General features: G+C 48.8%; 1 pseudogene; it reads left to right on the forward strand.

Annotated features, from left to right (window-relative positions):
- The first annotated feature begins 3,742 nt into the window (after positions 1 to 3,742).
- The window catches only part of LOC101651928, a 16,334-nt pseudogene continuing 12,940 nt past the window's right edge, over positions 3,743 to 7,136 (forward strand).

The following is a 7,136-nucleotide window of genomic DNA, read 5'->3' on the forward strand; positions in this document are numbered from 1 at the left end:
CCCTGCACCTGATGCCCCCGGCGGGTTCCTCTTACCTAACCCTGTGTAGCCAGCCAGAAGAGACTGTGAACCATGCCCGGCGTGTAACTGTTAGGTTTCTGGAGTGGGCTATACCTGGGTTCTTGGCTTCACACGCTGAAAGAATTCATGCCAAAGCACATGTTGTGATCCAAGTTTTTATGAAGGACAGGGAAAGTTTCAGGTGTAACAGTCTCAAAAGGGAACACACTCTTTCCAGCGTGCCAGGCTGCGCTGAAACTGCACTGGGGTTCACAGCAGGGCACAAACCGCCATGTGGAAAAGAGCAGCCACACCCCACGAGTAGAACTTGGTAAATCCCAGGGACCAAGGGTCAAGGGCGCAAGAAAGCAAGAGAGAGAGAGAGAGCCAGAGTGTGCTCCCTGCCTTTACTCTAGCCTACCCCTGGCTGAGGGAGGCGTGGTTGAAGGTATTAGTTGACCCCATTGCCCAAGTTTGGCCCACCTGTGTGATAGCATGAACCTGGGCCTAGTTTGGGTGCCCAGGTGTACCTCCCACCTTGCTCAGGGAGGGGGCGGGGCTTGAGTATGAGTATGCTTAGGTTTGGGGTCTTCATAGGTGTTCAATGGTTGCCTGATTTCTTTCCAACCTCTTCTATGGGTGCCCTTGCAGGCATGGAAGGGACAACCCCTGTCTCTAAATCAGCTACCTAACATTCCCAGGGAACAGGCAGAGGCAAATAGCCCAGTGCATAAAAGAAGAACTAATGATTATATGCAGAGCCCAGACAATGTCACAAATCACTTACCTTATCATGTTGATTCACCTCTCAGGGCATACAAAGTCTCTTCTCTATAGTCACTCCTGATCTCTTCCTCTGCCCCCAGAACTCTCAGGCCCTCCGGGGGGAACCTTCTGGACCTGAGAAAGACATGGCTTCACCTGCTCTACTCACTCCTGGAACATCCGCCCAGGAAATAACAGAGACCCCAACCACAGCATACACTCAGTAATTTGGATACCCACTGAGACTCCATCTTTTCATTCCAACCTAATAACATCTGCACTCTAGAAAAGAGAGAGAAAAGAAAGTGGGAGGGGAGGCAAAAGTATTGTCTGTCACATTCAATCTGATTCAATCCTCTGCTTCTAAACATTTATGGTGCTCCTTTACCTCACCCTTCCACTTGGCCATGCCGGGGTCTCTCTGGCCTTAGGCTACCATGGTGGGTGTGCAGTCCCACAAGGTTGCCTGTGTTCAGTAACTGAAAACCCTGAAACTTCTGTCCTTTATAAAAACTCACTTGGATCACAAACCAGGCATCGGCATGAATTCTTTCTCATGTGAAGCCAAGAACCAAGGTATTTCCTACCCTAGAAATCTAACAAGATGACCCCTCCTCTGGCAAGCCATCCCTGAATTTTCTTGTTCACTCTGCCTCCTCGCACTGGGGCCTTTTGTCTCACTGGCTGGCCTCCCTGGGGGCAGTGTCATTGCCTCTTGCTTCCAGAAGCAGCTCCTAGTCCAGCAGGACTTAGAGGAAGACAGTCCGCAATGAACGTGACTGTCACAGGAACAGGCAAGGCTGAAAGCTTTTTGGATCTCTGTTAGTCCGTGTTGACTAGAGAAACAAATTCCTAGATACTCATAGAGCTTTATATCAAAGAGCAATTGTATATTGAGAAAACATCCCAGCCCAGTCCAGATCAAGTCCATAAGTCCAATACTAGTCCATAAATTCCTCTTTGGACTCACACAGCTCATGCAATGATGCTGAATGCAGGAAGACCACAGGCCAGTGGGTAGAAGGTCTTGTGGATCCAGTGGTGGTGGAAGCATCTCAACACTGGCGCGGGTCTCCATGTGTCTCCAGCTGAGTGTCTCAACAGGAGGAAAGGGAAGGCAGAGAGAGACTGGGTCTGCTGGCCTCCAGTGAACGATTTATCTCCATTGTGCCTCCAAATGAGGTCATCAAGCTGCGACCTGATTGACAGGCTAAACTCCACCCGCTTCCCTCAAGTTGACAGGAGATTATGTAACTGCCACAGGATCTAAATGAAGAACTACAAATAGAGATTTAGTACCACAGAACTCAAGCCTGGTTATCCATATTGCTGGACACCCCAGAGTGCAATGTTAATCACAGGTCCCAGAGGGACAGGGAGCACCTCAAATGGCATCTGCTCCAAAACCCCTCAGGTCCCTTCCCATGCATCTATCCTCACTCTCCATTTTCATTTTTCCAAAAGAAATACCCTGAAATTGTGAAGCAATCAAGCCCATGTGTGAGTATATCTGTAGATCCACACATAGATGTAGAGACGCTGAGAATTTTCTAAATATTGCTCAGCGCCTCTTTTAGGAGAACAAAAGGTACCCTGGAAATCTCCTGTGTTGGCAGATATAACTCTACCTGTTCATTCCTTTTTCATTGTGGTTGTTGCCTAAATACCACCACCATAGAAGTGGCTGTGCGCGCACACACACACACACACACACGAGTTCTGGGTCCCCTGCTCAGTTTTCTTAGGGATCTCATCACTACTTTGTCTCAGCTGGCTGCTGTTGAGTGCCACCAACTACTGGGTACCCCGGAGTTTGTAGAGAAGACCCGTACTGCACAGGCTTCAAAGTGATAACGTCGGAGGCAGACTGCCAGACTTCTCTTCCAATGTACCTCTGCATGAGATTGAACACACCAACCTGCTGGGTAGCAAGAAGCCCTGGTGCTGCTGTGGGCTAGCCCTGGGGCTGACAGCTGCAAGGTTGGTGGTCTGCTCCTAGAAAGCTTTACAGAAACATGATGTAGAGGCACAGGGAGTCTGGATCAACTCAATGGTGGTGGTTTGTGTTTGGTTTTTTGCCATGTTGCCTTTAGTAGGGATGTCTTTACCTAAAATTAGTTTGTCTATTTGTTTGCTTGATTTTCTACGTTGGCTCTCTTCCCTGATATGTGAGCTGATCAGGCTCTTGAGGGAGGTGAACATTGTGGAATGGCTGAGTCACTATAACGCCTTACCTGACCCAGGCATGTCAGGGAAAAGCCCTGGGCATGTGCTTTATCAGCTGATCCTTCCAACAGCCCTATGAGGCCACTGTCATTACTAGCTGTATGTTTACCTGTAAGCCAGTAACTCCTCACCACCCTCCTTCCTAACCAAGCCGTTATCTGGTCAAGATGATTCTAACCCAGAGTAAACTGCCCCATGGGGGCTCCAAGTCCATACATGTTGATGGCGGCAGATGGCCACATCTTTGTCTCAGAGCAGCTCAGTGATTAGCCACCAGACTACCAAGGCCTCCCTCACACTCCTCTTCACAACTTGGTAATTGCTACTCTACTTTTGTCTGTATGCATTTACTTAATCTAGATGTTTCATATAGTTGGGGTCATACAATATCTGTCCTTTTGTGTCTGGCATATTTCACATAGCCTATTGCATACATCCCACCACGTGTCTATTCTTGTGATACTACAAGCTTTATCACTGGTATTTCAAATCTCAGCAGGGTCTACCAAAGTGAACAGGTCTCAGTGGAGCTTGTAGACGAAGATCAGACAACGAAGAAAGACCCAGCTCCCCACTCCGAGGCAGCAACTGCTGGACACTTTATTCATCGCTTCAAAATATCATCAGCTACTAAAGGCCTAATGAACAGAAGGAGAACATTGTTGTAGCTCGTGCCACAGCATGGCCCCTCGGGTCTGAGGGCGCTTGAAATGTGACGGAAGTGGAGGTACTTTCTGGAGTGGCGTCGACCATGGTGACATCACAGAGTACGGGCTGCGATTTGAGTCTTCGGGGTCTTCATTTGCTGAGGTAAGATAAGGAGAAACAGTTGGGGAAATGACAGTGTCAAGACACTGAACAGAACATTTCAAAGGGCAGCCTGAGAAGAAAAAGGCAAATATTGTAATGAAATATGCAAAAACCTAGCGTTAGAAAACCAAAAAAGAACATATCTTTAACTGAAAGAACTCAAGGAAAAAGTCAAGCCTTCAGTTGCAATCTTAAAAGACTCTATGGGCAAAATATTGAAGGATGCAGGAAGCATCAAAAGAGGATGTAAAGAATACACCGAGTCACTGTACCAGAAAGAACTAGTCAGCATTCCACCATTTCAGAGGGTAGCCTATGAGCAAGGACCAATGATGCTTCAGGAAGACGTTCAAGTTACTTGAAGCAGTAACCAAAAACAAGGTTCCGGGAATTGATGGAATGCCAGTTGAAATGTTTGATGAAGCACTGGCAGCATTGACTATGCCAGGAAATTGGGAAAACAGTTCCTTGGCCAACTGACTTGAAGAATTCCATATTTGCACTCATTTCAAGGATAGGTGACCCAACAGGTGCTCAAACTATAGAACAGCATCGTTGATATTGCACACAAGTAAAATGTTGCCTCAAGACCATCCAACAATGGTTGCAGCAGTGCATTGGCTGTGTCTAATATACATCCACCCCCTTGACTTCACACTCAGTAAGTACTGGCTGGCTGGATGGCTGGCTGGCTGGCTGGCTGGATGGATGGATGGATGGATGGATGGATGGACAGATGGATGATGGATAGACAGATAAAAACACTCCAGTGACTCTAACAAGGAGTCAGTGAGTTTGGGAGGCAGGGCAATGATACAAATAGGCACAAAGAAGAAAACCTAGTACCTCCTCTCAAGTAACTTCCAATTCAGTTGAGAAGACATGGCATGACGTGTTAAGATCTCTAACCCTGAAAGGCCTCTCTACAGAAAGTCTCTATAGTTATAGACTATTAGTGTGACCGGTCAGACAGGAGGGAGATCACTCTGTTCTTGGGGGAGGGAGTCAGAGAAGGCTGCCTAGAGGAGGTGGGGTGGAGCTGGACACTGAAGGGTGGAAAGAGTTCAATGAATGGAGAGGAGAGAAAACAATGTCTCACTCCAAGGACTATGCTCTTCCTGCTGCATTCCACCTAGAGCTAAGAGAAGGGGTGAGAGGGAAAGAGGGAAGGCAGGAGGAAAGAGAAAACAGGGAGGGAGAAGGCACAGAGAGAGATAGAGAAAGGTTAGTAGGAGGAAGGAGGAAGAAAAAGAGCAAGAGAGGGTTTCCAGGAAGGAGAAAGGAAGAGAGGAGGGAAGAAGGAAACCCTCCTGGAGCAAACCCTCCTGGGGGATTTCACTCTTCAGGTTCTGTCCTGCTCGTTGTTCATCGGAGAGTCAGCCTTGGTGACAATTACCTGCTGACACCCCATTCCGACTGGTGTTCTACAAGCTTTCCTGTCCTTTCTGCCCACACATCCCTGGAGTCCATCGGCACAGGCATTTTCCTCCACAGGCCAGCACCCATTCCTCCCTGTGCTTGTGGACCTGTGACTCGAGATACGCAGTCATTCTGGAGTACATAGGCGTGATCCCAACCATCTCCTAGCTCGGGACCCCTGGGCAAATCACTTCACCTCTCTGAGCCTCAGTTTCCTCATCTGGAAAGCGAAGACAGGAATACCCCTCTCTGAGACCCATCACAGGTTAAGAACTGACACCTAATATCAGTTAGCACAGTGCCTAATAGCTCGGAGGGGGGAATCTGTGTGACTCGCAGTCATGTTAGGATGGGGCCGATTGTATCATGGGTGCAAATGAGACCCTGGTTACTTCTTGCATGATCATTTTAGAAACTCACGGCTTCTTGGAGCCCCCACTTCTGGTCCCCCGGGGGGGTGGGGGGACTGGACCAATTGATCCACAGTGGAATCATGGGGGAGAGGCAGACCAGCCCCATTGGGACCCCTGGTCTCCTTGTCAGGAGAACAGCTCCCCAGGGGACCAGGTTGTTTTCTTCCTGTCCAGGCCTGGTAGAGACCAGCTCAGCTGCCAGGCTGGGTGGGACTCATTCTTGAGCTCCTCAAAGTAAAAATAGTTGGGCTTTGTTCTGCGGGGTGACTCCTCATCCGTTGGGCTGGCCGCCTGCCTACTGGAAAGGCAAAGGCCAGGCTATTTCAGGCTGCAAAAACAAGCCCTCGCTGGGCCCCACTGTCAGGCCTCCAGACAGCAGTATTAATACTCCACTATCTCATTCTTTCAGCACACACACACAAAGTTCTGTGGCTGCATGCTTCCACCTTCTGTTACGCACAATCACTGCTGCCTAAACGCCCCCAGACAATGCACACGGCTTTCAAATGTCACGTTTCCTTCCGCCAAAACAAACTGCCAAAGGGTTCCAGGAGCAGTAGTGGTAATGGGGACGAACATGATCCTGGGGGAGCTCTCGCCTTGCACAAAGTGCTGTGGGGGGCAGGGCACGGCGCGTTCCGCTCCCCATCCTCACAGCAACCCTGCCAGCTGCCACCAAATCAAGCCAGACTGGTGGCGACCTCCTGAACCGTGTTCCGTAGGCTTTCCAATGGCTGGTTTTCTGAAGGAATCACCAGGCCTCTCTTCTGAACCACATCTACATGGAATTGAACCACCAACCTTTTGGTTAGTAGTCAAGTGCTACCCAGACCCATGCACACTGTGTTAGGCTGGGTTGACTAGAGGGGGGAAAAAATCCAGTAGCACTCACATATATATAGGAAAGAGCTTTATATCAAGAAGTAATTGTATATCAAGAAAGCTTCCCAGCCCACTCCAGATCAAGTCCGTAAGTCCGATACTAGTCCTTAAGTCCCTCTGCAGACTCTTGCGGCCACATGCAATATTGCAGGCTGCAGGAAGATCACGGGCTGGTGGGTGCGAACTTGTGTAGAGCCAATGACGGTGGCCACATCACAGGGCTGGCGCAGGTCCCCACGTGCCTCGCTGGGAGGAAAGTGAAGCACAGAGAGAGACTGGCCTGCTCCAGCGAGCCATTTATCTCGGTGGCACATCCAAATGAGCTCATCAAGCTGCGACCTGATCGACAGGCTAAACTGCACCCTTTCACTTTCATATCTGCATAAAAGTGCGTAACGACCACACACCCCCAGGGCTGTTTGTGCTATCCCTAGGAGACACATAAGAGGGCAAGTCAAAAAGTATGGCTACTAGTATACTTTTTTCAGACATGCAAGAGTATATTCCAAAAAAAAAGAAGAAGTATTTAAACGTGTCTTTGCAATCCATGGATGACTGCAGACAAATTCTCTTGGGAATACGCTTGGCTTAGTCTCACTAGGATGCATTTAAAAAAAAAAA

This window comes from Echinops telfairi, unplaced genomic scaffold (assembly GCF_000313985.2).
Source record: "Echinops telfairi isolate 266 unplaced genomic scaffold, ASM31398v2 ScPeMD7_7474;HRSCAF=8512, whole genome shotgun sequence".
Classification (NCBI taxonomy): domain Eukaryota; kingdom Metazoa; phylum Chordata; class Mammalia; order Afrosoricida; family Tenrecidae; genus Echinops; species Echinops telfairi.